Raw genomic sequence first — 11,169 nt, forward strand, 5'->3', positions numbered from 1 at the left:
TCTCAGCTACAATCGGGCGGAAGGCGGGGTACACCCTGGACAAGTCGCCACCTCATCACAAGGCCAACACAGATAGACAACACTCACACACTAGGGCCAATTTAGCCATATCCATCCATCCATCCATCCATTTTCTACCGCTTGTCCCTTTACTATTATTGCATATAGACAATATTCGTTCTCATGTTTGGTTTTGTAATCGTAATCCACCTCATACTATTTCTGTATATTACATTTATGCATCTTTTAAATGTTAATGTATCAGGCTTCTAAATGACATCCAGACTATTTTTGTGTCACTTTTGACGCTATATATATTCTAAGCAGGGGTGTCCAAACTTTTCCCACTGAGTGCCGCAAACTGAAAAATTAAAGCGTGCAGGGGCCATTTTGATATTTTTCATCTTCAAAAACAATGCAATGTATAGTAATATATATATATATATATATATATATATATATATATATAATGTGTATATATATATGTGTGTGTGTATATATATATATATATATATATATATATATATATATATATATATATATATTTTTTTTTTTAAATTTTTCTTTTCTTTAGGGCTTCCCTAAAGTTTAATCCCAGGGACCCGGAAGGGTTTAATTCCTTTTTTTAAATTCTTTTTTATGTCATTATTGATTTTTATAATTATTGAATGCATAATCTCTAGATCAACTTCAAAACTATCTGTCGTGATAAAGTAAAAACAAATGTTTTATGTTCTTTTTTTTTTGTTATCAAAGAAAAACCTGTTTTTAATGGGAAAAACCAAAAATATGCAATATCTCCAAAAATATTTCAAAGTGGAATATTTGACGTGAAGTAAAGCCTTATATAGGTCAATAACTCATAGCTATTTGTTGAGCAATGACAGTTAAAAAATAAATAAATACATATTCAAGATCCAAAAGGGCCCATTTCACAACTCATACATATTTTTATGTATGAGGTATGAAGTCTCCAGATCAACTTCAGATCCATCTGCCGATTATATGTTTTTATTGTTTTAATTTTTAATATTTCTTAATTATTTTAAAAAAATGTTATGTAATTTTTTTTGTTTCTTTTATGCCAATGATATCTGTTTTATTTGGAAAACACACAAAATATGCAATATTTTCCCCAATAAATATTTTAAAGTGGAATACTTGATGTGATAGGAGTAATTGGAGCTTTAAATGGGTCAATAACTAATAATTATTTTTTGAGCAATGACAGTTTAAAAAAGATCCCACTAAAAATCTTGGGTATCCAAAAATCTTGGAGCTCATACTTTTTATTTATTTTTTTACTTTTAACAATTAGGTATTAAGATAAACGTCAGATCTATCCTCTGATTATATGTTTTTATCATCTTTATTTTTTTGAATATTTTAAAACATTTTTTTATTTTTACATTTAATATTTTTTAATTGTTTTTGTCAAAAACAAAAGTATGCAATATTTTCCCTCCAAAATATTTATAGGGTAATGTGCTGTGATGTGAAGTAATTTGAGCATTGAATAGGTCAATAATTCATAACGACAGTCATTTTGATTCATTGTTATTTTTGAGCAATGTTTATGAGTTATTAGAGTCAACATTGCAACTGTTTCTCGTCACATTTTTAATTCCACTCTGTATTTACAGAATGTGCCGCGGGCCACACTTTGGATACCCTTGCTGGAACATTAAACACCTCATAAATACAGAGTGGAAGCACGTTGTTGTGCACCTCAGACATGGAGCCAATGCACTCAGAAATTTTTTACGATTTTAGATTAGGTCCGTGAACGCATCACAAACATAACATAAGCTGCAATGACGTTAAAGGCCTACTGAAAGCCACTACTACCGACCACGCAGTCTGATAGTTTATATATCAATGATGAAATCTTAACATTGCAACACATGCCAATACGGCCGGGTTAACTTATAAAGTGCAATTTTAAATTTCCCGCCACACTTCCGGTTGAAAACGTCTATGTATGATAACGTATGCGCGTGACGTCAATAGTTAAACGGAAGTATTCGGACACCATTGAATCCAATACAAAAAAGCTCTGTTTTCATCGCAAAATTCCACAGTATTCTGGACATCTGTGTTGGTGAATCTTTTGCAATTTGTTTAATGAACAATGAAGACTGCAAAGAAGAAAGATGTAGGTGGGATCGGTGTATTAGCGGCTGGCTGCAGCAACACAACCAGGAGGACTTTGACTTGGATAGCAGACGCGCTATCCGACGCTAGCCGCCGACCGCACGGATGATCGGGTGAAGTCCTTCGTCCTTCCGTCGATCGCTGGAACGCAGGTGAGCACGGGTGTTGATGAGCAGATGAGGGCTGGCTGCCGTAGGTGGAGCGCTAATGTTTTTATCATAGCTCTGTGAGGTCCAGTTGCTAAGTTAGCTTTAATGGCGTCGTTAGCAACAGCATTGTTAAGCTTCGCCAAGCTGGAAAGCATTAACCGTGTAGTTACCTGTCCATGGTTTAACAGTATTGTTGATCTTCTGTCTATCCTTCCAGTCAGGGATTTATTTATTTTGTTTCTATCTGCATTTGAGCCCGATGCTATCACGTTAGCTCAGTAGCTAAAGAGCTTCGCCGATGTATTGTCGTGGAGATAAAAGTCACTGTGAATGTCCATTTCGCGTTCTCGACTTTCATTTTCAAGAGGATATAGTATCCGAGGTGGTTTAAAATACAAATCCGTGATCCACAATAGAAAAAGGAGAAAGTGTGGAATCCAATGAACCCTTGTACCTAAGTTACGGTCAGAGCGAAAAAAGATACGTCCTGCACTGCACTCTAGTCCTTCACTCTAACGTTCGTCATCCACAAATCTTTCATCCTCGCTCAAATTAATGGGGTAATCGTCGCTTTTTCGATCCGAATCGCTCTCGCTGCTGGTGTAAACAATGGGGAAATGTGAGGAGTCCTTCCTCCGGTGACGTCACGCTACTTCCGGTACAGGCAAGGCTTTTTTTTTATCAGCGACCAAAAGTTGCGAACTTTATCGTCAATGTTCTCTACTAAATCCTTTCAGCAAAAATATGGCAATATTGCGAAATGATCAAGTATGACACATAGAATAGATCTGCTATCCCTGTTTAAATTTAAAAAAAAATAATTTCAGTAGGCCTTTAAAGAATCATAATAAAAATAAATTAAATACAACACATATTTTATAAAAAATATTTGTAAAAAATAGAGCATTTGCTTTTTTTTAAATAATTATATAAATCAAATTAAATACAAAAAATATTTAATAAAAAATATTTGTAGAAAATAGAGCATTTGCTTTTTTTAAATAAATATATAAATAATAATCAATATAATAACTTTTTAAAAACACAAAGCTGACACACTTTTCTAACCTGTTTCTAACCAGATAATTCATTGCGACAGTCGATTTGAATCGTGTCGAATCGAGAATCGTCACCCCCAGGAATCAGAATCGGATCGAAACGTCGGGTGCCCAAAGATGCCACACAACAACCAGGCATCATCCTCAGAGCTGCTTCTAATATAACCACGCTTCTTCATCCAAGTGTGTGAGGATGGGGAGAAAGTGCATGAGGGTGGAATGTTCCGGAATGGAAGTGAGGCCCGATGGCGGCGGAGGAATGTTTGAATGTTTCACATGGTTGTCCTCTGGATGACCCCTCCCCTCCTCCTCCTCCATACCCCCGACCTCTCTTAACGGCGTGGGAGATAGCGGGAGTAATTAGCCTCCTTAAAGCGAAGGAGGATCTGGTGCACTTTCTTCTTCCCGTAACCCGACGCTGCTCGAACCTGCCGCCCGGTCGGCCACCGCGCCCACGTCTCCAAGGTGCGCCGCTCGGTCTCGCGGCAGATTTCATTACGGTCGTCGCGAGTGCAAATATCTCTCACTTACAGTCAGGCATGAGGAAGTCGAGCGGTCGTGGATGAAGACAAACGACGCCTGGAAAATATCGATTTTCTATGAAAGGCCACGGGCTTTCCGTCAAGACTTAAGACGGCCGCCGCATCGCCTCTGTTTGAACGTGCTCTACTTATTGAAGTCAAGGAAACATAGTAAACATTAGATATACTGTAAGAAACACTTTTTATACACACCCACTGTATGATATTTACAGTAAAGCAAGCAAGGTGTTCAAAAATGCAACATTTTAACCTAGACTGACCATACGTCCTCTTTTCCCCCGGACATGTCTTCTTTTGCGGAGCTGTCAGGGCGGAGTTTCTTAAATGCCTCAAATGTCCGGCATTTTGAGTTAGGGTTGCGTGTATTTTTAATGTACAAACCCCGTTTCCATATGAGTTGGGAAATTGTGTTAGATGTAAATATAAACGGAATAGAATGATTTACAAATAATTTTCAACCCATATTCAGTTGAATATGCTACAAAGACAACATATTTGATGTTCAAACTGATAAACTTTTTTTTTTTTGGCAAATAATCATTAACTTTAGAATTTGATGCCAGCAACACGTGACAAAGAAGTTGGGAAAGGTGGCAATAAATACTGATAAAGTTGAGCAATGCTCATAAAACACTTATTTGGAACATCCCACAGGTGAACAGGCAAATTGGGAACAGGTGGGTGCCATGATTGGGTATAAAAGTAGATTCCATGAAATGCTCAGTCATTCACAAACAAGGATGGGGCGAGGGTCACCACTTTGTCAACAAATGCGTGAGCAAATTGTTGAACAGTTTAAGAAAACCCTTTCTCAACCAGCTATTGCAAGGAATTTAGGGATTTCACCATCTACGCTCCGTAATATCATCAAAGGGTTCAGAGAATCTGGAGAAATCACTGCACGTAAGCAGCTAAGCCCGTGGCCTTCGATCCCTCAGGCTGTACTGCATCAACAAGCGACATCAGTGTGTAAAGGATATCACCACATGGGCTCAGGAACACTTCAGAAACCCACTGTCAGTAACTACAGTTGGTCGCTACATCTGTAAGTGCAAGTTAAAACTCTACTATGCAAGGTGAAAACTGTTTATCAACAACACCCACAAACGCCGTCGGCTTCGCTGGGCCTGAGCTCATCTAAGATGGACTGATACAAAGTGGAAAAGTGTTCTGTAGTCTGACGAGTCCACATTTCAAATTGTTTTTGGAAACTGTGGACGTCGTGTCCTCCGGACCAAAGAGGAAAAGAACCATCCGGATTGTTATAGGCGCAAAGTTGAAAAGCCAGCATCTGTGATGGTATGGGGGTGTATTAGTGCCCAAGACATGGGTAACTTACACATCTGTGAAGGCGCCATTAATGCTGAAAGGTATATACAGGTTTTGGAGCAACATATGTTGCCATCCAAGCAACGTTACCATGGACGCCCCTGCTTATTTCAGCAAGACAATGCCAAGCCACGTGTTATATCAACGTGGCTTCATAGTAAAAGAGTGCGTGTACTAGACTGGCCTGCCTGTAGTCCAGACCTGTCTCCCATTGAAAATGTGTGGCGCATTATGAAGCCTAAAATACCACAACGGAGACCCCCGGACTGTTGAACAACTTAAGCTGTACATCAAGCAAGAATGGGAAAGAATTCCACCTGAGAAGCTTCAAAAATGTGTCTCCTCAGTTCCCAAACGTTTACTGAGTGTTGTTAAAAGGAAAGGCCATGTAACACAGTGGTGAACATGCCCTTTCCCAACTACCATGGCACGTGTTGCAACTATGAAATTCTAAGTTAATTATTATTTGCAAAAAAAAAAAAAACTTTATGAGTTTGAACATCAAATATGTTGTCGTTGTAGTGCATTCAATTGAATATGGCTTGAAAATGATTTGCAAATCATTGTATTCCGTTTATATTTACATCTAACACAATTTCCCAACTCATATGGAAACAGGGTTTGTACGTTCAGGGTTCAGAAGGGGTTAAACACAAAACATATTGTGAAGGTGTGCGCACGCCGCAGCATTCGTGAAGGAGGGGCAGAGACAGAGAGAGCGAGGTAGTTATGATAAACGCGCATGCGTCGCCAGGCTCTGCTTTTTATCCATAGATTTATCAGATTTAATTTTTTATTATCTATAGCAGGGGTGTTAAAAGTGTGCCCCGGAGGCCATTTGCGGCCCACAGCTAATGTTTTAAAGGCCCACGGCACATTCTAAAAATACTATTAAAATAAGCAAAAACATAACAAAAGTGAAATAAAAAAGCTTAAAGGTGAAATGTAACTTAGAAAAAGTTGCAATGTTGACTAATAAAACAAAGCTGTTTTTTCTTTCTTTCAAAATGTCATTGCTCCAAACATAATATTGAATCAAAATCAATGTTATTATGAATTATTGACCTATCCAAGGTTCCGATTACTTCACATCAAATATTCCACTTTGAAAAATATTTTTGGTGGAAGATTTTGCATATTTTGTGTGTTTGCCATTAAAAACATAGTTTTGTTTGACAAAAAAGGGCGGAAAACAAACAAACAAAAAAACAACATAAAAAAAAAACTCAAACATTTTGAAATGAGGAATAGATGTGAAGTTGATGTAGACTCCAGAGATTTAAGCGTTAAATATAAAATGTATGTATGCCCTGGCACACCATTATCATCATTTCATGACCCAAGCAAAACACTTTTTACACTTTTATACTGAAATAAATACAACTTATTAAATAAAAACATAGAAAAAACTACCAGCAGCGGTAAAGTTTAGATCCATGAAGGAAGGAAGAAAGTGAATGAATGTTTATAACTTAATACATTTACATATGCATACAAATTTGTTTGATTTTTTATTATTTTTTTAATGAATTAAGTAACGTTTAGGACAACCTTTTTCCAAAACACAATATAGAATGTGAGATATAACAGGATAATGCATACGCTTATCATTTTTTTTCAAAACGCTTACAAAAAAGTGGGACCCCAAAAATTGACTGTGGGACCCCATTTAGGAAATTCTTAGCGCCAACACTGCTGTCAACAGAGGAGAAAAAATGCTTTATTTAAATAAATATATTATTTATAAAGCAAGTTCGAGTATCATTGGCAAATGTTCACCTAGTCCCGGCCTTGGCACGCATATATGTGTCCTCTTTTTGGGATTTCAGAATATGGTCAGCCTATTTTAACCCAATTGGTCCTTTGAACATTTTATTTTTAGTAGTACCTACTGGAAGATACCCTTGGAGGTACATTGTGGTTGTCTACAACAACAAAACATGTCAATATGTCAAAATAAAAACATATTTACAGTTACCGATGAGATATGAAGAAAGTATGTGAAAGGTCTAATCTTCAGATGTTTATGTACAAGCCCCAAAACCAGTGAAGTTGGCACGTTGTATAAATGGTAGATAAAAACAGAATACAATGATTTGCTAATCCTTTTCAACTTATATTCAATTGAATAGACTGCAAAGACAAGATACTTAACGTTCGAACTGAGAAACCTTGTTATTTTTTGCAAAAATTAGCTCATTTGGAATTTGATACCTGCAACGTGTTTCAAAAAAGTTGGCATGAGTGGCAAAAAAGACTGAGAAAGTTGAGGAATTCTCATCAAACACTTATTTGGAACATCCCACAGGTGAACAGGCTAATTGGGAACAGGTGGGTGCCGTGATTGGGTATAAAAGCAGCTTCCATGAAATACTCAGTCATTCCCAAACAAGGATGGGGCGAGGGTCACCACTTTGTGAACAAATGTGTGAGCAAATTGTCGCACAGTTTAAGAACAACATTTCTCAACAAGCTATTGCAAGGAATTTAGGGATTTCACCATCTACAGTCCGTAATATCATCAAAAGGTTCAGAGAATCTGGAGAAATCACTGCACGTAAACAGCAAGGCCGTAAACCAAGACCCTCAGGCGGTACTGCGTAAAAAAGCAACATCCGTGTGTAAAGGATATCACCACATGGGCCCAGGAACACTTCAGAAAACCACTGTCAGTAACTACAGTTGGTCGCTACATCTGTAAGTGCAAGTTAAAACTCTACTATGCAAAGTGAAAGCATTTATCAACAACACCCGGAAACGCTTCGCTGGGCCCGAGCTCATCTAATATGGACTGATGCAAAGTGGAAAAGTGTTCTGTGCTATGACGAGTCCACATTTCAAATTGTTTTTGGAAACTGTGGACATCGTGTCCTCCGGACCGAAGAGGAAAAGAACCATCCGGATTGTTATAGGCGCACATATCAAAAGCCAGCATCTGTGATGGTATGGGGGTGTATTAGTGCCCAAGACATGGGTAACTTACACATCTGTGAAGGCACCATTAATGCTGAAAGGTACATACAGGTTTTGGAGCAACATATGTTGCCATCCAAGCAACGTTATCATGGACGCCCCTGCTTATTTCAGCACATTCTGCACATGTTACAACAGCGTGGCTTCATAGTAAAAGAGTGCGGGTACTAGACTGGCCTGCCTGTAGTCCAGACCTGTCTCCCATTGAAAATGTGTGGCACATTATGAAGCCTACAATACCACAACGGAGACTCCCGGACTGTTGAACAACTTAAGCTGTACATCAAGCAAGAATGGGAAAGAATTCCACCTGAAAAGCTTCAAAAATGTGTCTCCTCAGTTCCCAAACGTTTACTGAGTGTTGTTGAAAGGAAAGGCCATGTAACACAGTGGTAAAAATTCCCCTGTGCCAACTTTTTTGCAATGTGTTGCTGCCATTAAATTCTAAGTTAATAATTATTAGCCAAAAAAAATTACGTTTCTTAGTTAGAACATTAAATATCTTGTCTTTGCAGTCTATTCAATTGAATATAAGTTGAACAGGATTTGCAAATCATTGTATTCTGTTTTTATTTACCATTTACACATCGTGCCCACTTCGCTGGTTTTGGGTTTTGTAAAATAAATCCTCATAACCTGGTTACCATATTAAAGTATATTTTATGTTGAACTTCTAAATAAAGTGTAAAATTATCTGATTTTAAAATAGTTTTTAGTGCTTTTGTATTAATTTGTTTAGTTTTTGTGTGCTGCCAGATAGTTTGGCAAAGATAAGTGGGCGTGGCTGCCGTGTGATAATTGTTTTTAATTGGTCAATGGGAGAGGTCCTTCTTGAACCCGGAAGTAATGTTGTTGTTGTTTTTCCCCCTAAAAAAAACTTTATTTCAACAACAACAACAACAACAACATGATACTAAAGTTTATACAAAAACAAAAACACACCGTCGGTCACATTATGAACATAAAAAATACTTCTTAAAAATGTGGACATAAAATATATCTTCACTATAGTTTCAGACATTAATTCTAAACAAAACTATGATACAAATAAAAGGAAAGAGAAAAAAAATAACGTGAGATTTAAGAACAAAACAAAAGACGATATTGTTTTTATAGTGTATTTATATATATTTATATTTTAGAATGCCGGAAGTTTTTTTATGGCCTTTTTAAGAAATGTGTTTTATTTCAGAATAAAACAAAAACATATTTGGTTTACATGTGACTCAGTGCATATGGAATTTTCCTAGTAGATATTAATTTATTTAGTTTTTGTGTGCTGCTAGATAGTTTGGCAAACGATAAGTGGGCGTGGCTGCCGTGTGATAATTGTTTTTAATTGGTCGATGGGATTGGCCCTTATTGAACCCGGAAGTTATGTTGTTGTTGTTTTTTCCCTAAAAAAACTTTATTTCAACAACAACAACAACAACATGATACTAAAGTTTACACCGTCGGTCACATTATGAACATAAAAATGACATTTTAAAAATGTGGACATAAAATATATCTTCACTATAGTTTCAGACATTAATCCTAAACAAAACTACGATACAAATATAGTGTATTTATGTATATTTATATTTTAGAATGTCAGAAGTTTTCATGGCCTTTTTATGAAATGTGTGTTATTTCAGAGTAAAACAAAAACATATTTGTGACTCAGTGAATATGGAATGTTCCTAGTAGACATCAAAGTTTAACAGCATTTTCCATCCATCCATTTTCTACCGCTTGTCCCTTTTGGGGTCGCGGGGGGTGCTGGAGCCTATCTCAGCTGCATTCGGGCGGAAGGCGGGGTACACCCAGGACAAGTCGCCATCTCATCACACCAAAGTTTAACAGCCTTTTGTAAGTCTTTATAAGAATTACTTTCTAGAAACAGGACAAGTTCTTCTTTGAACCGGAAGTTGTGTTGTTGTTGTTTTTGTCTGCTCGCTACATAGTTTGTCAAACGATAAGTGGGCGTGGCTGCTTTGTGATAATTGTTTTTGATTGGTCGATGGGAGAGGCCCTTCTAGAACCCGAAAGTAATGTTTATTTCAACAACAACAACAACAACAACAACAACAACAACAACAACAACAACAACATGATACTAAAGTTTACACCGTTGGTCACATTATGAACATAAAAATGACATTTTAATAATATGGATATAAAATATATCTTCACTATAGTTTCAGACATTAATCCTAAACAAAACTACTATACAAATATAGTGTATTTATGTATATTTTCATGGCCTTTTTATGAAATGCGTTTTATTTCAGAATAAAACAAAAACATATTTGTGACTCAGTGAATATGGAATGTTGCTAGTAGACATCAAAGTTTAACAGCATTTCGTTAGTCTTTATTAAAATTACTTTTTAGAAACAGGACATGTTCTTTATTGAACCGGAAGTTGTGTTGTTGTTGTTTTTGTCTGCTCGTTAAATAGTTTGTCAAACGATAAGTGGGCGTGGCTGCTTTGTGATAATTGTTTTTGATTGGTCGATGGGAGAGGCCCTTCTAGAACCCGAAAGTAATGTTTATTTCAACAACAACAACAACATGATACTAAAGTTTACACCGTCAGTCACATTATGAACATAAAAATGACATTTTAAAAATGTGGATATAAAATATATCTTCACTATAGTTTCAGACATTAATCCTAAACAAAACTACGATACAAATATAGTGTATTTATGTATATTTTCACGGCCTTTTTATGAAATGCGTTTTATTTCAGAATAAAACAAAACATATTTGTGACTCAGTGAATATGGAATGTTGCTAGTAGACATCAAAGTTTAACAGCATTTTGTTAGTCTACTCTCTAGAAACAGGACACGTTCTTTATTGAACCGGAAGTTGTTGTTGTTGTTGTTTTTGTCTGCTAGCCAGCTGGCTAACTCTTCATTTCCGGTCTCCAAGTTCGATAATGGCTAATGGGCGAAACACGGCTGGTCAAGGTTG

Source organism: Entelurus aequoreus, linkage group LG11 (genome assembly GCF_033978785.1).
Source record: "Entelurus aequoreus isolate RoL-2023_Sb linkage group LG11, RoL_Eaeq_v1.1, whole genome shotgun sequence".
Taxonomy (NCBI): domain Eukaryota; kingdom Metazoa; phylum Chordata; class Actinopteri; order Syngnathiformes; family Syngnathidae; genus Entelurus; species Entelurus aequoreus.